This window comes from Cyrtonyx montezumae, unplaced genomic scaffold (assembly GCF_038088225.1).
Source record: "Cyrtonyx montezumae isolate F1298 unplaced genomic scaffold, pur_monq_1.0 scaffold_4, whole genome shotgun sequence".
Taxonomy (NCBI): Eukaryota; Metazoa; Chordata; class Aves; order Galliformes; family Odontophoridae; genus Cyrtonyx; species Cyrtonyx montezumae.
The window spans coordinates 7980184-8004259 of NW_027072045.1; the positions used below are offsets into that span (position 1 = coordinate 7980184).

The following is a 24076-nucleotide window of genomic DNA, read 5'->3' on the forward strand; positions in this document are numbered from 1 at the left end:
TGGACACAGAGCAGCTGATTTAAAAAGCATTTTCCTAATACAAGGCAGGGGTACTACAGGCAGAAAGTCAGTCCACAGACTTATTGATTCTTAATTATCTTTACCTCCTGAACTACAGACTGCTTGGAAACAAGCCACCCGTGCACATAAGCCAATGCACTGAAGCCCCAGGACTCAAGATTTAGTTTCCTCTAACGCCGAGCAACAAGTGAGAGGTGAAACGTGACCCTGACCTACACTATTAGAGATGCTTGTGTATTTACGGGTACGCAGCTTAGTACAAGGTAGTCTTATTGTAGTGTGCATCTAGCAGCTTGCCGTTGTTGCGTTACGGAATGAACCCCGCAGTGAGCTCAGAGACACTTTGGTTGACTGACTGTAAATTCCAGAGGCCAGATTTTGTTGTCAGTTGCATAAAACATAAAAACAACTATTTCAACAGAATTACTCCACATGCCTGGCCCTTAGTCTCAACCAGCAGTAGAGCAGATGCTGGCAAGATAAAGAGGCCATCTATACTATCATTAATAAAGTTTCAGGTAAAACATGATGCAACATTATTTCAAAATACTGACATATTGCTACAGGTATTTGGAGCTCTTCCCTTAATTACAATTGCTGGAGAGCATTTTTTTTTCCTTTCAACATTTGCTTGCCTGAAATTTAATGCCTGTGTTAGAAAGAGTGCATCTGGATGGAATATTTTTCCTTACTCATCACTGTCATTAGTGTCTAAAACTACAGAAAGAACAGGCTCTAGATAGATGGCTAGAGTCAAGGCCTTGTCTAAAGAATTACTGGAGTAGTAACTGGGAATTTCATCTGCTAACCCACCTGTTGTACAAACTCAGCCCCTGTCAAACAGGAGTTGCATTACAGCAATTTACTCATGCCCCCCCTTGCCTTGTTTTCTTTACAGCACTTTCATAAGACAATCTCCCTCATTACCAATAGAGTTGCGGCTGTCAAAGAAGCCAGTTGTTAAATGCTTTGCAGTGATGCTTTTAAGGCTTCCAGACAAAAGCTGCTAACAAGTGCAATACAACTGCTTGGCATTTCCATCTGAGATGCTTTCCAAACTCTCTAGACCATGCTACCATTAGGTGAACACTGCACAGCAAACCAGGGATGAACTGACACTACCCGTGATCTGCCAGCTCCCCTCCCCAGCTATAGGAGATATTCTGCATCTTCCATGCTGTTAACAGGTATGTAATAAAGTAGTTAAGCACACAGTCCCCACAACTCAGTCTTGAAGGTCATCTCCATCAGGGCACTGGTACCTCGCACGGATTTACAACACAAACAAGAGAGTGAAAAAAATGCCATGGCTATCAAATGGGACTGGCACCCCTTGGGCATTTAACACTCCAGAGTTTCACAACTAATGGTACAAAAACCCAAAAGTTACTTCAAGAACTTAGAGATTTAGTGACTACACAAAAGATTTTGTTCTGCTGGAGTTGTGTCTGACTGATTACAACACGCTCTAATTTGGATTAGAGCACTTAGTCCCAGTGAGCATTTTCACAAACCTAGCGTCGTGCTTTCACCTAAAGTTATTTAGATCTGTGCGGTGTGAACATTATTGGACCTCACCAGGGCTTCCCACCAACCCCAAATGGTGAAGCACAATGTGCATGCAGCATGATACAGTCCTACTGTTGCTACATTGTCCTAGTAACAAAACTGTGGGATAATTCCATGCAGGGTGACAATGACAAAAATAAGATTAAAATAAATATAAATCTGTTAAGACGTGTGCAGAACAGTTAATTAAATTCAGATTCACTGAAGGTGTGGGAAAAGAGAAGTAAAAAAGTTGACCCCAATGTCTACTAATCCACTGGTACCAGCACAAAAAAGGTTCATACATTTATCATTTTTTCTCAATACTGTAAATATCTAAACTTCAAGAAATTCATTTGCTTACTTGCTATTTTTCCATTTTCATTCTAATTTGAAACACCAACTTAGCTAACAAACAATCCTTCCAGAAGGAAGAATAATGGTGGGAACTCTTATACTATCTGATTTTAAACAGGCACACTCATCAGTGTATCTTTCCAATTTCCTAATAAGGACTTTGCAACACCCAGAAATTCCAGTTCCTTCAGGGAATCATCATAGATTTTTATTCTGAAACTCACACATGCTGTGAAAAGACTTGGGGGCAAAGCAAATACTTGTAGGTTTTAATCTTGATGATTTCCTAGTGACAGTGCTTTCTATAGCTACAAATACCAGGGAAACCAGTCACTGATGCCTGTTTGCATCCTGCAGAATGCTGGGACCGTATATACCACAACAGTTTTACCAGAGATGAGGAGTTCATTTTTAAGCACTTCAAGGCAACGATCAAAACTCTTCCTCTTAGGAGTCTGCACGGCAAATGAGAAGGGACCACAAGTCCTGTAATATTCCAGAGACCACATGGGGTTGTGGGATCTATTGTCTGCAGGCCCTAACGGAAAATGAATGGGCTGGTTTTGTGGGGGAAGCCCCCTCCCATTCAAGAGCAACAGATTTTCCACACACTAACACTTGGATTCCCACCACTCCTGCTAGAGCTGACTGCTGCCTCTTCAGTATGTGGGGTCTATTCTCACAAGAGCAGTGATGTTATTCCAAGTAGCATTTGGGGTAGGCAGACAGGGAGCATAAAAAGGACATTAAAGCAGTTAGTGGCATCTGCAGCTATCCATTTCAGCAGCTTACCGTTTCTTGCCACCAGATCTAATCTTTTGGCTTCCTTAACCAAAGCAGTTACCTAAGAATCCTGTGCTTTATTTCAGCCAGGCTTGCTATTCCTGTACACACCCTAGCAGATCAGTCACGTTTGAATCCTGTTTATGCCACTGCAGTTCACTTTGCTCCAATTCTCAATATAAACTGGGAAACTCTTCATGGCTCTACCCAGTCTCAAGGAACAGTCAGTTTCCCATCCCCTCAGCCCTGCTCCGAGAGGTGCCAGCTTAAATCACCACTCCTCGTGCATTATCCATGGGAACATCTTTGCTACACATCACCTGCAAAGCCTCCACTAAGGCCTGGGTGCTCACTGACCACAAGGAATCTGACAGTTAACAAGAACTGCTCTTACGCATGGTTGATATCAGCAGTCATTGGTAAACAACTCATCTATCTTCTCTAAAAACAATTATATAGCATGTGTAGTGCCTGTGTGAGTACACGGATAGCATAGTACAGTCCTCCGGTGCAGTCTGCTAGCTTGGGTCACTGTCACCATGTCTACAGAGACCTTTTCCACTGCCCAGCCAGTCCCAGCAGGGCTTATAATGCCATACAGGGAAGAACACTGGTCTGGGTCACGGGCGCTGCTTAACGGCACTGCTGTACTTCTACACCCACAGTAATTAGCCAGACAAATTAGTCTAGGTTCTGTAGTAGAGAGCAACTTAATTCCGCATTTGCTTGCACTGAGCTGTGGCCTTCTGTATGCCAAGTGTTACACTCCAATAGTCTTCTATGCTTCTTCTTCCCTCTCTCCTACTTAAGACCCACACATTCGTTTTAAATCTGGGAAAAGCCATCACAAACATTTGGCCTGGTGTTCTTTACCATACAGCCACCAGTTATTCTTGTATGTGCCCAGATGAAGGCCAACCCAATGCCACATTACAACGTTTTGAAGCAGGTCAGTATTAGTGAGTGCCACAGTGCCTGCACACCGCAAGCACCGTGTCTGGGAGCAGGGCAAATTATATGGAAAAAATCGTGTACGGATACAGCTCTCCTTACATACATGGATGGATGGCACATATGCACACAGAAGCCCAGCGATCCCACCTCCACAATTCAGGCCATAGGAACAGAAGAATTTATTTCGCCTCAATGCTACGAGAGAATACTGCTTGCCAGAACAGCTCACTATATTGTATGATAACTGAATGAAGCTAATTTTCAGCATATTCTATCTAACAGCTCTTAACTGGTAGAAATAGTTCAAGGTCTTCAAAGTATGCAGTGTTGCATAGCCCCTGCTTCACACATTCTGCTAATAACTGTCAGACAATTGTATTGAATTTATTCAAAAACCATTAGCCACAGAAATTTGTATTCTTCGATTCTGCCTTCAGATGCATGCTATATTACACTTATATTAAGGTTAATGTGCAATGCCAGTTCTCTCACAAAGGAACTGTAAATATTTGAAGCTACAGTATCTCTTACTAAGGTGTCTGTTTTACGACTTTATTGTTTCTCTCATGCAATTCCCCTTTCATCCCTGCCCCTGCCAGCCGAGCTGGGCTGAAAAAAATGGTGAGTACATTAGAGCAAATACAGGCACATATTAAGGAAAGTATTTGGAGACATTCTTTGTACAGTGTGCATACGCTACCAGCATTACAAGGACTTCTCTTTCATCTGCTCCTTCAGAGATGAAACTCCAAAATACTTTAAAAAAAAAAAAGCTTTATAAATACCCTTCGAAAATACATCATCACATCTTCAGAGCATCGGTGTGTTAAACGCCTGCCACTGAAGAATGATGTTAAAACTAGGGAGGAGTCAGAGGTGGGAGCTGAGGAACAAGTAGCAAGAATGCACAAATGCTTACACGAGAGCCTCAGCATGAGGCTGGGGTGTGTGGGTGCTTTTATAGAGAAATAATACACACGTACCATTTGTGTTATAAAAAATGTTGCAGGTAGGCAGGCTTCTGTAATTTATCTAATACTCTTTTATATTCATGCTTCCTTGGGTTTCATGCAATTTATTAAGTTTTCAGCCTTGCCCGCAGCAAAAGGGATAAACAAAAACAGATGTGAAACTCCATTTTTAAGGGTCTGCCAACCTCCTGCAAAGCGTGCGGCCAGACGGGAGAGGACGGATCACGATCAGCATGGCACAGACCAGTGTCACTGCCCTGTCCTCCTGGAACAAGCTCTACAAGCATATGCTGTGACCCACAGCACACCGGTACATCTCACCTCTTTAGAAACAGGCAGTTCTCTCCATTCTATTTCTGAAGATTTTGCTGGGAAGTATGGTTTGTTGGCCAAGGGATAAGGAACAAAGGAGTCTGGAGAACAAGGATGGGCAGGAGATTGAAGGTGGCTCACAGCCCTGGCTGCTTGCAGAGGACACACGATCATTTACACTAACAAAAAGTGGAGCTATAGTTTTGGCATTGCTCAGTGGGGGAGATCCAACATATTACCTCTTCACTGCACCTCACATCAACATTAAACAACTACAAGCTTGGGAAAATGTGTGCCCAAGACCTCACCATCTTCACTCCCAAAAGAGGAGGTACTGTGCTGCTGCACAGGAGTTCTGTTCAAGAGCTGAGAGCTACAAACAAGTTTTTAGATGGTGCCACTACATAGGCATTACCCAGGACACGATCATGCAGCAGAGTACATCCCACCATGCTATCTGGGCTCATGCATGATGCCAGCCAGCTTAAACCTGGCTCGAGGCTACAAGCATATAGCAGAGCAAGTTGTGCTTTTGTAGGACTGGCTTAGGGAACACGTGGGGGAACCACATTAGTCCCTGCTCCATCCATCCAGGCACATCTACAGTTAGAAGCTGTACAGGAAGTGGACGTGAAAGGCTATGGTACTTCCCAGAGTCGCACTGATTCCTCTCTTATCTTTGCAGTCCTAATTCTGGAGATGGAAACCATCGGATGAACACTTACTCCCAAGTCTTGATTTGAGCACAGTGGCTGTTTCTAGCCCAACAACCTCACATCCTTGAGGAGCACGAAATTCACCTTAACAAACTATGGCTCGCAGGTTCTCCCCTACAACACTCCATTGTTTCAAAGAAAAAGATTCGGTCATTTCTGATTTTGCACAAATCAAGAAAGCCTCTGAAATCAACCACCTCACCCTCCTGTTACAGCAGCTGTTTCTCAAACATTAACAGCTTCCAGATTAAAAGTCTCATAATGTAAAAGGGGTAGAGAAGGGAAGAAAATCCCAGCTCAGAAAGTGCAGCTCAAAAACAACAAACGGCTTTGAAACGAGAAGGGCAACCGAGCCTTACTCCAGCGGCGCTAGTGAGCACCCACATAATGAATTGGGGATTCCCCATGTCACGGCCGGCTCAGAGCGCGAATCGCAGAGTTCCAGCGAGGATCAATAACTGTCAGAAGGAGAAGAAAGTGAGCACTAAATTCGCTCGCCTTTCATCTTCAACAAATGGAACAGAAAATCTGATGGATGACAGAACCTTTCGTTTCTATAGCGTTCTTGTTGAACTAAAGACTAGTGACATTGAGATGATTTTCGACATGCACTTCTGCAGATCCAGAAGCAATTATAAAAATAAAAATAAAAGAATTCCATTACAAAAAAAAAGCTCCTGAATCAAAAGTAGTGATTCAGAAGGGGAAGATAAATAAAAAATATTAATGAAAGCCTGTGCCAACGGTCAGCCCCCAGCATACAAGGGTGCAGAGTTTTGGAGGTATGGACTACATTAAACACAGCACACCCCTCGCCTCCCCCATAATTAAGTTAGAGATGTGAGAGCAAAAGCAATAGAGGCTGTCTGCTTAGTTTCTCTGCTTGGCAGGGCACCACACACACATGCACACAATTTCTCCTATCCGTTTGTGAAAGGGAAGAACAACAAAAAACATCCAAATGAGCAGATAAACAAAAAACCCAAAGCAAGCAAGAAAAAACCCCAGATTTCAAAGAACAAACATGCTACTGCTCAAAGAAATGCCAAAATCACTTCTCCATCCTTTTATTCTACTGTAGACAGCCACTCAACCCATCAGGAAAATTATATTAAAAAACAAATAAACAAACAAACAACAACAGAAGGGAGACAGGAACTTTTGTGCAACCCTGCTGACTTCTGTACCTTGACTTCCATGTCAGATATTTATTTTGGCATGCGGGCAGTGAGGATGGGTGGGAGAATCTCTGGACACCTTATGACATTCTTCACCACAGTATAACAGTTCAGAGCACCAAGGTACAGCTCTGATTGTTACCTGTGAATGCTGAACATGCAGTGTGATAACCTACAGCGCCTAATCCTTGTATGATATCACACAAACAAGCCACAGGGCAAGGGAGAGGAAAAACAAGCAACCAGCTCCAGTCCTAGTGAAGAACTTGTGGTTAGTCTTAGATGTGGATTCAGCCAAAGAGGTGCAAAACCACAGCTCCCATGGATCTGGAACCAAAGCATTGTCACAGAGAAGCTGTGGATGCCCCATCCTTGGAGGTGCTCAATGCCAGACTGGATGGGGTCCTAGGCAGCCTTCTATGGAGGGTAGCAAGAAGCCCACAGCAGGGAGTTGGAAATAGACAGAATTGCAAGTCCCTTCCAACCCAAGCCATTCTATGATTCTAGGATGGGATTCAGGGTTCTCCTGCTCGGGGCACAAGGTGTGGCTCTGCCCAGCTGCGGCTCGTGTGAGAGTACGTGCTGCAGAACCCATCACCAGAACCCACTGCCACTGAAATGGAAACTTAAGCGCCTGCAAAACAAATGCAGTGACTCAGCTGGGTATAAGGGCTTGGTGTAAAGTTCAGAAATTGGCCTGCACGTACCAACTCAACCTTATGACGTGTACGAGAAAGTTATTCGTGCTTTCTTGAGGGAATAGAGATATGAAATGACTAGCTCAGAGACACAGGACTAGCTGATGGCAGAGCTGGCAATAAAAAAGAAAAAAAAGAGAAAAGAAAAAAACAACAAACCCTGGCCTTTGTATTTTAATCCAAACAGGCCACACCACATGCAACCGAGATTAGCACGGACTCTGCAGTATCATAATGCCTACCACAGCCTCATTGTCTTCGCAGCTCGGCGTGGGCTCACACCACACCCTGTGGGTTCCCGCTGACGCATCGGCATTCCTACAGAGCCGCGGCCCTGCAACCTGATCCCGCCCGGCACCCGCTGCAGCGGGCCAGCACTGTGGCTTCACTCTTCGAGAGACCCAGGAACCCCAAACACCACTGCACTGGGCTCCTCTGAAACCATAAACATTCCCCTGTATGTTTCTCCAGCTTAGTTTCATTCATTCATTCCAGAGAGCAAGGCTGCAAGCAGCCACAGCCTGCTTGGATATTTAGGAAAAGAATTTCCTTTGGATATTCCCCTCTTGATCCCATCCTAAAAGAGATTAGAAATAGCCCGTCTGAAAATCCACACCACCTAGCGGAGAGAGAGCATTGCCCGGCATCCGGTGTTGAAAAATGTCAGTATCTCAATCACATTCTGCTTTATGAAATGAGACCTCGTCTCCACGTGAAAAAGAGAAATCAATCTAAAATACATAAATGCAATTTTAAAGGACAATATCTATTCTAGATTAAACACAGCCGCAGAGCCCACAACTTCAGATTAACAGCATCTTCCCAGTTGAGCTTAATCTACTTTGGACGGGAATTGCCATGGCAATTTTATTGGGCACCCTTATTCCCTCACAAAAGCATTCTCACAAGGACGGAGCTGTCCACGTGTTGACCAGCCATTGTTCGCCATAAACCTGAGCCCCTCATTGTGCCCTCCTAAGAGCTGTAAAACGCTGCTGATGCAGATGGCCTGCCTTGCTCCAGCCCACAGTCAGCACTTCCCAGTGCTGGGTTACACCACTGTTCACAGCTGCCCAAGCACAATGAGATGTCATCCTTAGATGAAAAATATTTTGCACTCCAGATATTCCACCACTGAAGTCTAATTCACTATGATTTTTATTTTTTATTTTTTCTCTTGGACTGTCTCGTAAAATATCCTGTAAGTACGTGTTAAAGAAAACAGCAGCAACCCATGTAATCTCCAGACAGGGTCTCCACAGCACTGCACATCTCACAAGGTTCTGTCTGAAGCTCCCAGTGCCTGGTAAGGAGCACCTTACAGGGCCAGCAAGCCCTAGCCAATTGCACAAGGACAGCGAGTGCCAGGGAGGCTCCACATCTAATCTGTGAGCTGACACTGACTCATTGTGTGGGCTTGGGCAAACCACTTAACCTCTCTGCATCTCAGCCTTTCTGCCCCTAAATGAGGGCAATAATACTGAGCTCTGTCTTCCCCCAGGGACTGATACAGAGCCTCGGTTTTGTATGGCACTTCGGAAACATGAAGTGCTACATAAGTGCTAAGTACCACTATCTAGAACTTCCACCATCACCTCCGTATCCATGTGCAGTAGATGTTGGGCAGAAGTGGCCCGCAGGGAAGAATCTAGTCAAACTGAACACGTGCATTTCTCAGGTTTCACCAGAAAATATTTAAGCAGCATAAATGATATTCACAGTCCCTCCCCCCCCCCCCTCAGAGAAGCAGGAGCGATTCCCAGCACAGTATTTACACGACGAGGCAGAGCCCTGCAGTAGCTGCTCAGCCCTCACAGGTGGGTACTGCTCTCCTCTTGACCGCCCAGGAGGAGGGAGAGTGCCTTCACTTCTGTGACTATCTGAAATCTGTGGCACTTTTCCATCACGCCTCCAAACACCCAACCAGAAAAACAGGCGCATTTCTCTGATCACTCCTTTCCCTTCTATACCTGTAACATCACCACACACCCCTGTCTCCCTGAGCTGGTCAATATCCACAGTTCAAGCACAGCAACAGGAAGCATCAAAACCCACACGCTGCCCAGCCTGTCCTCACTCCAGACAAGATCTAAGTCTTACGATGTGCAGACAAATGGGACTAAGCCTGCTTCCTGCTTTGCTGCTATGCCAGATTGCACGCTGGGGTTCAGGTCCCACAGGCAAAGGGACACAAGAACACTACAGCCGAGCTCCATGTTCTGGGCACGTGCTAGGGTGAAGGTGGGAGGTACAGCAGAGAGGATGCCCTGCTGCTGAGGCTCTGTAAAACCCTTATTGTGTGACCTGCCAGCATCAAACAGAGGACATCTCAAGAACATGTCCTGAAGTGGCTCTATGGACGGTTTTGTTTCACCTGGAAAAGTTAACCTCTGGAAGAGACAAGAAGGAGCAGAAAGGCAGAGAATCCCATGTATGCCAGCATTTCTGAAGCTGACTCACATGACAAGAAAGGGGAAGAAATTTCAGAAAAGAGCTAAAAAAATAATACTTTAAAATACCAATGGTGATTTCTTTCCTACTGTTTATTTAATGCAAAAGACAATGGCAACCTGAGCTGTATTAGATTTACGCAGTACTCTGTAAAAAATAAAGAGAAATTCTCTAACCGACAAATCCAACCACTTTCTGTTACAACATCAGTAAACTAATTCAGTGGTAAGGACACTTGCCAAGATGGTGAATTTATGCAAGTGCTGGAGAATCTTCATGGAAAATAAACTTTTATTCATTAAGAGTATCATTTGCTGCTCAATGCAGGGAATGGAAACGTGTCACAAGTTCCCCACGTTGGCGCAGAAGGGCTCCAGCGCTGACGGAGCTGCTGGTGGATGGCCTCCAAAGCTCGGCACTGAACCTTGGGCACCAGTAACAAACACTGAGGGAAAAATCATGATCCCTCCAGTGATGGCTAACTAACCAGAGGAGCAATTCATTTTGCTGCACGAATGATTAAATGCGAATTATTAGATCCAGCCCTACTTAGGATACTTACCCGGGGAACTGAGTGCTACAACATGTCAACAACTTTTGTTTTCTACATCTTGGAAAACAGTATCAATTCCAAACACACACACAGCCAGATTTTCCGCGTGGGCTCTGGCTTGTGCTTTCAGTGCCCAGTATCCCCAGCCTTGGCCAGACTGCAAAGGGCAGCGGCTCACCCTCCCTGCTCCCTCTGTACAGCCAGCCTTTTGCAGAGAGCCCGTGGGCACTGCAGTTATTTTTACCTTCTTCCCTCTCTCCCATCAGCACACAACACACAGGGAGAATCCTCAGAGCCACAGCTTCCTTTTCCCCTCCTTATCACATGTGAGAGTGCGTCTCTCGTTTAGAAATGTTAGTAGAAGCCCGTCCTTGAGCACAAGTTTGCTGCGCTACGAGTTTGCAGCGCGGACGGAAGAGGCAATTTCCTGCCTGGCAGGAAGGCACAGAGCAGTCCTCCCTCTGCTGCTCCGTCTCCCAGTCACACTGCTGCAGGAAGGGCTGCAAGAAAGGGGACGGGGGCAAGGGACATAGCGTTGGACAGCAGAAGAAGGTGCAAGGCTGCGAACATGGACCCAAACACAAAGCAGCCGGAGGATGCAGGGAAATGAAAAAGGGATGTGTTATTATTCCGTAAATTAAGTTAAAGCCACCTCAGCACATCCCAGACCTTTAATAGCAGGCTGCTGCACACCAAGCAAGTTGGCTCCCAGCCTGCAAAATGTTTCAACTTCACTCAGCTGAGGCGAGAGCCACGTTTCTTAAAACAGGTTTATCTTCCTGTGAATAAACCTCAACAGCTTTTGCACCCTGAAGAAGTAACTTCAGTTTGTCGTCCCCCCTCCCTCCCTCTGCCCACATCAAAACACACAATCAGGCTCTGATGAGTAAAGAGTTACCAGTTGCAGCGTTCTGAGCTTTGCCCACATAGGCTGGTATGCAACAGGTTTCAATGTTTGTTTTTATAATAAATAAAGCAAAAGTAGATGGAGACAACCGAGCTCCTCTTCTCTCCTCCACCTTTTTTGAAGACGGCCTTTTATTTCAAGACTTAAGCAAGATTGTACAGCAGTTAGTAAAGCGAAGGGCATTCCCTGTCTCACATTTCAGCTCGTTCCAAATAATCTAGATGACTTTAAAATATCCAACTTTGCCTCCTGGCCGTTTTGTGAAGAAGCACAAACGAAAATTAAAGTGTAATGCTCCCTTCCACACACACATTTTCCTCACTTCTTACATATCTCAATGTCTGCCTCATAATCTAACTTCTCCTGATAAAAAGAAGGAAAAAAAAAACGAAAAAAAAAACAACAACCCTGTTTTCCAGGAACGTAGCAAAAACTAAACAAAATTTAAGAAACGTAAAGCTCAGCTGGAACAGCAGACAAGTATGTGGAGAACAGCGTGACCTTTCCTTATCATCCACTGGCGTGCTTAATCATTTCCAAACAAAAATGCTATTTTCTGCCGCTGCTTCTTTCTGCAGGCACCTCCAGAGACTGCCCGGCTGGTAAACAGTTAATCTCCCAATATCCCCTGCTGCCTGCGAAAAATCACGGAAACAATTGAGACATTGTCCAGTGAACAAGACTCCCAGGGACTGACATTTTTGTTTATGTCCCAGTTCTCAGCCTGTCAATTTTCACTACGAACACTAAAAGCCCAGCTTGCACCAATACAGTCTGCCCTCGTCTGAAAAGGCTCCACTTCATTTATTTTATTAAAGCTATGGTGTGTTTATGATCCAGAGCTCTCCCTACCCAAGGACCTGTGGGTCCCATCCCCCTGTCCTCCCTGCTGCCCTGCAGTAGCCACTTCCTAACTCCAAGGAGACTTTTCAGTGCCTTTTTTTTTTTTTTCAGAGAGTTCACTGGGATGCTAAATACTGGTGTGGGTATTTTGCTGGGTAAGGAAATGTGTTACCGATTCAATTTCTATAGTGAGTCCCTTAAAATAGCCTTCGGTTATTAAACTGGAGTAGGGTAGAGGGGAAGGGAGTTGGATGCTAACCCAGAGTGGCAGGAACTTCAAAAAAGAAAGAAGAAAAAAAAAAATTAAAAACAAAACAAAACACACACACCCACTCCCGGTACCCAGCAGCAAAGTAGAAAATACGCGTAATGGAGTAAAACAAACATCTCAGAGCAAAGCAGCATTTTCTCTGCTGCTCCCTGGCTGCGTTTCCTGTCTGCGTTTTCATAATGATGGGAGTCAGGCCCAAAATACATCCCTCTCCTTCACCCTGCCGCTCTCCCCCCCGTTCCCAGCACTTTTTTTCGTTACGCTCTCGCTACTTTATCTCCATGAAAAGCACACACAGCGGTCACCAGCGTTTCCTGTTTGCCGAGCGTGCTTTAACTATATCACACCCTGCGCTGCTGCGCTGGAATGCACAGCATATGGCATTGTGAAAGGGTTTACTGTCGAATAATGGCAGCAATGCAGTCCTGCTGGTTTATATCAAACCCTGTCACTCTCTTCACGGAGGTCTCTCTCTTGCTCTCCGAGAGGCGAGGTAAAACACACACACCACGCTCCTTCAAGTCTCACTTAAGCTCTCGGCAGAGGCTGGGTAAGACCTGCAAACTCGAGGCACGATTGCAGCTTATGAAGTTGCGACTTGCAACCACTTGTGCCTCGCTTACACTCTCAGAACGCTCGCGGGATGCTTTTACCCCTCCCCAGGTGTGCAAGGGGCCGTTACCAAGTGTTTAGCTCCTGGCTGCAGCTGTCCCTGTGCGGGCTGCAGAGCGTGGCGTGCCCAAGCCCCGTACCAGTGGTGGGGCTGCAAGCCCAAGCAGCAGCCTCAACCACAGCCCAGAGAGCAGCTGAGTCTCTCTCTGCTTCCAGAAATCAGCACTGGTAGATATGTTTATGAAAACATCCACACAAAAAGCCAAACACACTCCGCTGCCTTTCACTTTGGGTCAAAGATTCAGAACTGCATTTTCGTTAAATTGCTCAAAGGTTTATTTGTGTTTGTTTTGTGATGCTGGTCGTTTCTTTTTAAGCAAGTTTAAAAGAAAGGGACTATCAAATAAATAAATAAAGCGCTGCTTCCAACTGCGGTCAGGTTTAGCTAAGACACTCACAGAGGTTATACTTCAAAGTGCTTTTTGTGCAGATCTTGAAATGCCTTCCCTATGCCCGGATGCATTTGTCCAGCAAACGCTGAAACAAGTAGCAATACTTTTAAAACCCACTGAAATGCATCCATCCACCCTCCCTTAATAAAAGAAATCCTTACTTAACAGACATTTATTATTGCTGAACCAGGGTTGAAAGTTCAGTGTCCTTACAGACCAAAATTATCAAGATTTCTGAGTTTGCAGCCCACGTTTAAGTCCTAATGAGCTATTGTACCGCGCTCGTTGCTATTAACTCTTTGATGTCAGGAATTTGTTTTGCTGTTCTAAGTGTCTCACAGATGTCCAAGGGAAAAAACAAACAAACAAACAAAAAAAAAAAAAAACACACTGAAGGCAGGCAACAGTATGTTTTTGCCTTTACTTCCCTCCAGCAAAGTATGCAAAGACAGCTACAACATTAACCCCGCATGCCAAAGGCGGGATGGCCCAGCAGCTGCAGCTGTAAACTTGGGAGTCTGGAGGCCTGCATGTCACCCCCAGCCTTGTGTACCTGTGGCATGCAGAACACATTACCATTCTGCAGAAGGGACATGAGGATGCGGTGCCCCATCATCACACCTTATACCACACAGCCTCTGCTCAGGACCTGAGCTCTCTGGTGCAGGGGTAACCAGCTGCTTTCTGCAAGTAGCTTGCTTATTAAATCCTCTTAAACACAAGTAATTATAAAGCCGTAATGGAACTAGTTTAAATTTGCACTTAGTCCTCTGACTGGCTCATTCTGCTCTCACAGGAGGCATTACTTATAGGTTTGGGAGCACCTGGGGAGAGAAGAGGGAACTCGGGCCCAGAGTAAGACACCCAGCTGCCAACAGATAGCTCATGTTTAAATGCATGAGGCAGGAGCCCAGCTCAGCACCCAGGTGAGCAGCTAAGTTGGTTGAAAAGCCAACGGGGTGCCAGGTGTGTGGCTGTTCTCTCCTATCAGTGCAAGGGTGTCTCCTTGACATTCTCCCACCATTTACTCGTCCCACAGATGCCCCAGTGCTGCAAGCTGAGGTGTCCCAAGGTTCACCTACGCAGTATGCGGTCTAACAGTCCATGTATTAAGTGAGCAGTCACTCCCTGGACTTGCTCTGGGCACAACAAGCAGAGCAAGTTCCTGCAGGGTGAGCTTCACCCAGAGGTTTCAGAAGCTCCAGAGCATGAACTGCCCAGGCACACACTCTGCCCTGGAACAGATGTGGACAACTTCACCTTCAGTTGTCAAGTGGGATCTGCTCCCTCACATTTACCCCTCAGGCAGCAACTGTGGCTCAACTGGCAAGTCTCAGATCCAAACCAAAGCTTATCCTGGAGTAACCTGTCCTGGTCATCAGAGGTGCAGGTTACTTCATGTCCAATGAACAACTTCCTTCCAAAGAGTTTGGCATGCCTGAAAAGTATGGGGATGGGGGGACAACGTGGAACAGCTATAGCTTTAGCAATTCAAATCCTTGCTTGCTTCATTTTTATTAACCACATAGACATGCCCAACATGCAGCAACAGAAGTTCTGCTGCCAGGGAAAGCTCTGTGCAACACAGCCATTTGGGCTTTCCTAATGGTACTGCTTCAATACATCTGCTTGGCATGAAAAGTGTTCACAGCAGCATACATAAACTAAGAAAGTCTTGAGGCTTTCACTCTGCTCTCCTCCCTCACCTGACACCATTTCCATATTACTGAGCAGTCATAGCCTTGTAGCACACACAGATGACATCACTACGCTCTTGCAGATGGCCAACAGAGCAGACTTCTGTTGTTTTGCCTCTCCTCTTGCACACACTATCCTCTCACTCAAGACAGGAGATCACAGAGCTTTTGCGCATTTTCCAATGGGCAGGTGAGTAACAAGAGACCAAAACCCTCTTTTGTATTGACTACATGCAGCCTTAGTCCAGAGAAGAAATGTATCACAAGGACAAGCTCCAAAAAAAGAAGAGCTCAGGACACGCAATTCTGTCCCTCACCCCCACCTTTTCTCAGTACTTGCTAGGCAGGGACTGGCTGAACCTGTGGCCATCTCTCAGGAAAAGGGTTTTACCACATACAAATGCTCAGTTCCAGTGCTCCAACTCAGAAAAGCGTCATTATACAAAAAAATATTTTGAGCAAACCCTAAAACGTTGTCCCGAACATGGATGGACGTGTAACGATTTCTTGAATCAATGCCTAAAAAGTGAAAAGGAAGGGGAAGGGGAAGTTAGTTTCCACAGTAATAGTAGTTGAGAAGTCTTTGAATCTTGCCAACAGGAAAAATGCATGTTATAGAGCCACACAGCTCTCCTAGGAAACTAGTGCAGAACGACACCTTCCTGCTGGCCAGTACAGCAAGGCTCAGGGACACGATAAAGTCCTTTATGTGCCCCAAGAGCAAGATAGATGGTTAGGATTTGCTTATTTCTTGGTCCCATAACAGAGGCAAGTCTGAAGGTGCAATGCCTCTCATATGCACATACACATCTGTTCAAACCATCAAATTCCAGGCTTCCATGCCAGACTATTACACATCATCTATATATCTCCTAGACAAGGGAGCCTAACTGCAGAGCTACCGTGTGTTAGTATCCAGGAAGGGCTGATCTAGCTCTCCCAGCCTTCCCAATTCTGAGAGATAAAAAATAACGCGGATCTGACATAAGCATTTATGGGAATGCAGGGTCTTCTTAGCACACAAAGAGCACCAAAATAAACTGTCCTCTAAGATCTGACATACGTTCTGATTTTAGGTCTCAATTTGAAAAAAAAACTACCTCGGGTTTTTATGTTTGTTTGGTTTTTGTTTGTTTGTTTTTCCTGTCAGGCCACATTTGGGTTTTTTGGTGTTGTTTTGTTGTTGGTTTTTTTTTTGCATGTTTATAAAAATGCAGATATGGAAGTCATCAATGTCTCAAAATGACCTTAGGAAAGCTACTTCATGTCCTTCTAGCTGCTTCAGTAAAACAGAGGTGTGAGCAGTGCTTCCTTGGCTCAGGGGACTTTGCTCATGATCTGCTAGCTGGTTTTGTTCACCAATCTGTCAGGTACAAGAACAGCTTCAATGCGAGCTCCCCTGGAACCAAAGCACTGGCTCCAGCCAGCTACGGTTTCAAAAACAAAGTGATGGACAAAAATTTCTAGCTTAGCTTTATGAACTGAACATTGTCTGGGGGAGAGATGAGATTGTTTTACGAGGGTATCATTTTGAGTTAAGTGCAACATCTCTAACTCTCCAAATGCTCTCCAAGATGGATCTGACACCTCCCAGTAGCTCTGCACAGGACAGAGAAGGAAGGCTCCTGAGTTCTCTTTACTAAGCAGTTCTGGGTCCTTCTGCAGGAGAGAGCACAGCTGTGCACAGTCTATCAAGTGAAATGTCTGATGCATAATCCAATCCCAACCCTCTCATCCCACTGAGAAACAACTCTGGGATTGAGCAACTTGGCAAACAAATAGTCCTGAGCCCAGCAATGCCAGCTTCCTTCCTCTCTTTTTAATGAGAAGTATGTGCTGTTTTCTTTATTACAGCACCTGAACACCGCGCACAGATCTTGTTTAGACAGAAAATAGGAGGTTTCTGCTCAAGTGGGGTTGTCTGCATGGGGAAGTTTTTGTTCAAGGGCTTGAGTGTGAATTAAAAAAACACAGAACCACTATTTCGAATTATCTCTCCGTGTGGACACTCTCATTCAGAACTAAGAGTTTCTTTGTGTGATTTAGCTTAATCCGTTTCCAAAGCGGATTAAGTTAAACAGCACAAAGGGCCTCTTACTGCTGAATGAGAGTGGCCGCATGGAGAGATAATGAGAAATAGCTCTTTGGAGACAGCTACTTCCATCTAGTATTTGGGCTTTTCCACTGGCCCAAACCTACACTGGGAACAAAGCAATTTGGGCAAAAATGATGCCACAGCACCCGTTAGCACTCCTGCTCATCATGAGATTGTTGCTCATACTCCTATCAGCAGGGACTCTGGCTCCCAACCCGTTATTTGGGCTATTTAGTCCCTGCTTTCCTCAGCTCCCACCCACAATCCAGTTACAGGTGGGCTTTATGGGGAGACAAAGCTGGGGCCTGGAGCTCCCCCAGCCTCAGCACATATCCTCATTGATACAACAGGCACAGCCAGGGTGATGTGACCCTCCCACAGGACCTGGGCTCAGCCTACTGTGCTTCTCTGTCTCCTATCAGCACAGCAGCCCCACTATGGGACACTGGGTGCCTCATTTTAGTCCCACACAAGTCCCTGCAGGTTAATCTAACACACATGCTCTGGCAGAATGCACACTGCTGTGTGGATAGATCTATTTCAGGTGAAAGCCTAGGCTCCTCTGTGTTAAAACTCTATCCTAGAGCATTCCAAATGTAGAGTTTCTACCTCAAAATATTGTTCTTTGATGTTCTGCTGTACCCCCAGATTATCCGGCTAAAAAAGAATACAGAATTTAGGAACTCATATTTGCATCACGCTCAGGGAATTGCAGGTATTTTACAAGCAGGAGATACAAGAGTGTAGCCTGCAATAGAAGCACTTCCAGCCAAGCTGAAGACAGCGCCATTACATTTTACTTGAACTTTCTGATGAGCAAGTGCTCATGTATCTCCACCCATCAGCCAGAGCCCTGCAAACACCCAACACCAGGTTCTCCAGGCCCAGCCACATAACCCACAAGAAACAGACGCTCTGCAGCACATGCCAACACACATACCCGGCTGCTTTCTCTAAGAGCAATGCTGAGGGCTGCCAGCTCCTAAGATTTTACAGCCAGTCCAGCACTACTTGCTATTTTTCCATAAAGCACGGTAGCCTTGAAGTCAAGTGTTTAGGGAAGAACCTCAGCCTGCACTTACAGCACACAGCAAGCCCCTGAACTGCTGCAGAGAAAAGTTTGAGAATGTGAGTGGAGTATACCCTGCAGGCTCAGGAACCAGAGAACAAATAAAGAGAATACAAAATGTATTATTTAAGAAACAGAAAACAAACAAACACCAAAAAAAAAAAAAAAAGTAGAAGAAGAAGAAAACACACCAAAAAAACGTCCACCAATCCTCATGATCCTTTGAGGCCTGACTCATGATCCTAGAACAATTGGGGTTGGAAGCACTATATGTTTTACAGCATTTATTCACAGCTGAAATATCCCAACACCCAAACTCTTCAGAGTTCCCAGAGCTGCTCACAGAGCTCTTGACTACAAGTAAGTGTGACAATTTGTCCCAGATGCTGATCCAGTCCCAAGGTGTCTTCTGAAGGTACTTCAGCACTGACTGATGTTTGTAGAAACACTAAATCCCTGCTCACTTCACAGTAAGAGGTACAAATCTGCACGTTTTCAGAACCTCAGCATTAAAGCAGAGAGAGAGACTGCTTCTGTATCCAAACATCACTGATAGAAAATGGACATTATGACACAGTGTGAAGGCAATGCCATAAAGCAGTCCCCAAAAGTCTAAATTCCTCTGTAAGTTCATCAAATTACTCAGTGACATTTTAGGAGACCAAGTTTCTTCTCTGCTTGACTCAAACCCAAGCACTGGATTTCCCATTCATGCTTAGTGGGCACTGAATATAATGCCTGCCCTATAGGAATCTATCCAAAATAACTCTATTAGGCTGCTGGTAGATGAACTCTATACTTAGCCCCAAACATTTGGGTTTGAACACATTTTAAAACACAATCCTTCCCAACAAAAAAAATCAAGAGGAATTAGCAGTGGAAGATTTACCCACAAAATTCTCAGCAAGTTTAATTTGTTCTGTGGCTGAATTCCATGCAGCTCTGAAAATCCAGAGCAAGATGTTTGCACACTTTTGGGCATGCGTTAATGAAACACCTTGTTTACTTTGCAACTGCCAGAGCAATTAGCCAAATAGTATAGAGCATTTAAAAAGCAGAGTCACTAAAGAAGCTTTCCAATTAAGCCTGCATGAGTATTTCTGCAGCATGAGTCTCTGGGACCCGTGTATTGGGTCCAAGCACTAAGGCGTGACCAACCTGCCATCAGGGGCTGCTCCGCTGCCACTACAATGCAAACACCCTCTTGACACAGAGCACTGACATGAAACACACACTACTCCCACCCCCAGATCTCCACATTCCTGCAACTCTCAAACATGAGCCATGTGCTCAGGAGATTGCTCTGCAGGTCTCCACAGAGAAGGGTGTCCCATCATGGGCACACGTGGCCTGACATCCAAGAACATCTCAAGAGAAAGAACAGCCTCTCTAAAATAAAATATAAACAAGAAACAAAGCAAGTACTTTAAAAAGCCCTCTCTTGGGGCACCATGAGTGGAAACTGCAAGACTGTGCTTCTTGGCTCTATACATAGAGGACTGTACATGCGTTTGGACGCACTCCACTTCTGCCCTGGAGCATTTGATGGGACAGTAGGTGAACTCTAAAATTTAGATAAACCTCATGATTTCGTAAGTATTTCTCTTTTCTTCCCTAAATGCATAAGCGCAAACCACATGAGATTGAAAGAAATTAGGAGGAAAGGAGAGCAGACTCAGGAACTTGGACTGTAAATGCTCTGGGAAACAACTCCTGATCCCCCCAAAATGCCCAGCAGCCACAGACACACTCTCCACATGTGTCGAAGACGTTGAGAACAGAGAGCACATTTTTGAGATGGTTTTGCCTTAAGTTTTGCTTGTCATATTATGTTTTGAAAACACATTTTCACCTCCTTAAGCAAAAAAAAAAAAAAAAAATAGATATACTACTGCACAGTGATTCTTTGTTCTTGGGGATTCAGTCTACTTTATGGCTGTGTTCATTATATATTAGAAAACCCAGGCCAAACAGTACAAGAAGTCCTCCCCCAAGGTAACATTTACATTTACTTCAAAAGGCCTCCCTGCAGAAGAAAATGCAGGAATTTTTTAAACCTTTAACTGATTTGTAAGAAATATACTGTACCAAACCACCACCATTTTGGGTTCAGACTGTTTTTGCCTGCTACAAAGAAAGCTAAAAGCAAGTCTTTGTGCAGCCAAGACAGCAGGAAGCAGGACCCAGGGAACATCCTTCACCCATCCTCCTGCCCAAACCAGGGTACAGCTTAGTCAGAATATTTACTTTGCAGAGAACAGGGGATAAAAAACATGCAACCCTACAGCTGTAAGGAAAAAAAAACATACGCAGATAAAAATGGTTCTGAAGGATCTTGTTTTCTGTAGAGCGTGGATTTTGGAGACACTAATATGGATACATGTCATTTTCACTTGCTCATCCGCACCATACCCCCGATTTTTCAGGTATGCTGAGGGCACCTATCCTGCACCCTTTATCACCATGCTGTCTCAGGTGAGAGGAGCAGTTAAGGTCCATGCTGATCATGGGATTTCAGGGCAGCTAACCTACTTGTTTAGAAGAACTTGCAAGCCTACCCAAGTGAGGCCTGTTTTACACCCGAAAACTTATTTGTCCAACAAAATCAGAAGTTGGGAAAAAGAAAGGAAGGAAAATAGCTGTGTAATCCTTTCAAAGTCACAGCCTCATCATTGTACTATCCACAGGCTGAATTCAAAATTTTGACCTAGTAAGCTTAATAGTGTACTATTAAAACAATTTTTTCCCCAGTTTTCTTTCACCTTTGGACACAGATAATCAGCATGACTGTGCCAAAGCAAGATGCAAGAGTCTTACAAGATGAGTGAAGCACCTAAATGCAAATAAATGCATTACTCTTAAATGGAGCCTCATGCTGTACCTTCCTCAAGTAATTTCAGTTTAATATTCTGTTCCTCATTACGGGCCTTGGAGACTCTCACAAGCACCATGAAAAGCAGTATTAACCCAGCCCTCAGCACTGGGGGCAATCCAGCCAAATTATTCATGCTGGTCTTTTGCTTCCATTTTTGTAGTCTTAATGTTCTTAAACAAATCTGAAAGGAGCTGGGCTGACAAATAGTATAGACTTTACTTTAGACATTATAGATGGCCATGTTCTGCAGATCTGAGTCATTAAGCTAAAAACTCACGCTGAAGCCAAGGGGAGTTTCATCGAAGCTGGGCGTAAAGACTGAGGCCCTGACAAAGAGCCCGTGTTAATCAGAGCCAAGCACTGAAAAGCAGGAATGTTAAATAAAAAAAAAAAAAAAAAGGAAAGGGAAAGAAGAAAAAGAAAAAAGGGAAAAAAAAAACAACCATGCTTTCCTTCCCACTCTTTGTAATGCAGCTATAAAGATTAGCCTTCATCCTGATTTCAGAGATACGGTAAAGATAAGAAATGATCTGCAGGTGTTAGCATTTTCCTGTAGATCTTCGGGGCAGCACAACTGCTCTCAGGAAATAAAACTGGCACGGGTAAACTTGGCGAGCAGACAAGATGCAGCAGTGTGGGTGGAGAGCCCGTTTCTGTCCCTATAGGTTATGCTTTACAACCATGCAGAAATAGAAGCGTGTCCATGAAGTACCCGTTATTGTTCCATACATGCATCCTCAGATATGCAGTAGGAGGTGCAGAGCACACTGCAGAGCCCAGTGCAAGAGAGGCCACATCCCAGGTGCTGTGGGTACATGTGGCAGTGACGAGCAGGGACACCAGAGAAACCTGACACATCCCTGGCCAACTGGCATCCATTGCTGCTTCATCTGCTCTCCATCACTGCTGCTTCCCCATATGCTGTTACCCAACCCAGTCTAACTTCTATTTTTTTATTTTTTACCCAAAAAAAAAAAAAAAAAAAAAGGAAGGAAGGAAGGAGGAGCAAAAAAAATAAACCAGCACAGTTTTACTCTAGAGAATGGATGTGACCTGGAGTGGATGCCAGGAAAAAGAGTGGAAAAAAAGGAGCTGCCTTTACTTATTTATCTTAACAGAACAAGGCAAAACAGCTTGCTATTAGAAATAAACATGAAACCTTGCAAAATCTGCACTCCCCACACCTCAAAACCCACTGCTCCCCCACTCTGCTCCTCCACCTCCTCCTCCCTCCTCCAACATTGTAAGTAGCACAAAAGATCACATTACAAATGCCAGCTGTGGCTCTTTTGGAAGGTGGCCTCCATCTCGGTGGTAGTATATGTTCCTCACAGCCTAAGTGGTTACTATGGTAAATATGCTTTTTATTGAATAGCAGAGCGAAACAGCTTTTAAAGAGACCCATAAGAACCCCATAAATGGCCAAAATACACAGCAGAACAACCTCAGCCTTCCTGGAAACAGGTTTTTCTTTACTTTCCAAAATGATGCCGATTTTTGTACTGGCAGCACACTTTTTTCTGCATGTATGTTGTCATCTTCATATGTCTTCTTCATTTCACCCATACCCAGTGGTGGGACTAGAGGGATTGGCAGTAGTGATGATGCGAGCAGGGACCCCAGCCAGGCCCAGCACTACAAGCTGCTTTGGTTTTCAAAGGCAAGCTTGAGGGACAGCAGGCACTTAGTGCTGGAAGGTGCAGGTAATGCCCTGCTCTGCCACCTAAGCTCAGCCTGCCCTCAAGCTGCCAACAGCTGGGAAAACTGCCTCACAAATCCTCCTGCAAGTCCAGGCCACCAGCAAGCCTGAGCTGTGAACCCAGTCCCAGAGTCCAGGGGAGAAAGTTCTTAAGCATAGCATTTAGAAAAACACTAAAAGAAGGAAGTTACTTTAGTGCGTTTCATATCAGGGAGGAGATGGTGACAGGTTTTGCTGGCTGCCCCATTCTAAATATGCAGCCAAACATCTCTTCTCCCACCTCATCCTTCAGCAACAGCCCAAGTGCATAGGAAGGAAAAACAAAGTCATTCTAAAAAACAGAAGCAACTGGTATTTCAACCAAGCAAGTACTGGACTGTACTCATCACTGTGCCATGCTGGGCAGTCCATTCTGCCATCTATTTTGGAAGCTATGAACTCTAAAAGACATGGGACCTTTTTTTCTCTCTCAAATAATAATAACCATAAAACCTCAGGCACTCATAGCGAAGGGCTGACACTTCTCAAGTTAGAAAAAACAATGAAATAAGAAACTCTTCAAAAACTTTTACTACAATTTAAAATTTCTAACGGAACATACAGTATAAGATCTATCAACTATATCCACTTCAGACTTCGTAACAGAAGAGAAAGATCAAGCATTGTCTCTTGGGATTAACCTTGTCATCCATTCATCATAAAAGTTCTTAAAAAACACAAAATGTAATGATAAAGTATTAGAAGAAATATTCTTATCCACTACATGCCACTTTTCCAGAGGTATGTTCTCCAGATGAACTCCCAGAGCTAAATGGCTCCTTAACACGATGTTGTACTGAAACAGGCCATAGGTGAGGACAGGACGTGCATACTGCCCCTCTTACATGGAATCATATGAAGAGACTCTTTTTGAACCCGTGTGGATGCTGGTTCAGAAAATAAAACAAATTCCCAATCTTTTCCTTACACAAATTTGTATTAAATATTTCATATTCAACATTTTCTTTGGAACAG

The 24076-nt window shown here is 44.6% G+C and overlaps 1 protein-coding gene across 16 annotated transcripts in view; it reads right to left on the reverse strand.

Annotated features, from left to right (window-relative positions):
- TCF7L2 (transcription factor 7 like 2) overlaps positions 1 to 24076 on the reverse strand; it is a 168977-nt gene that overhangs the window by 84067 nt on the left and 60834 nt on the right. The window lies entirely within an intron of this gene.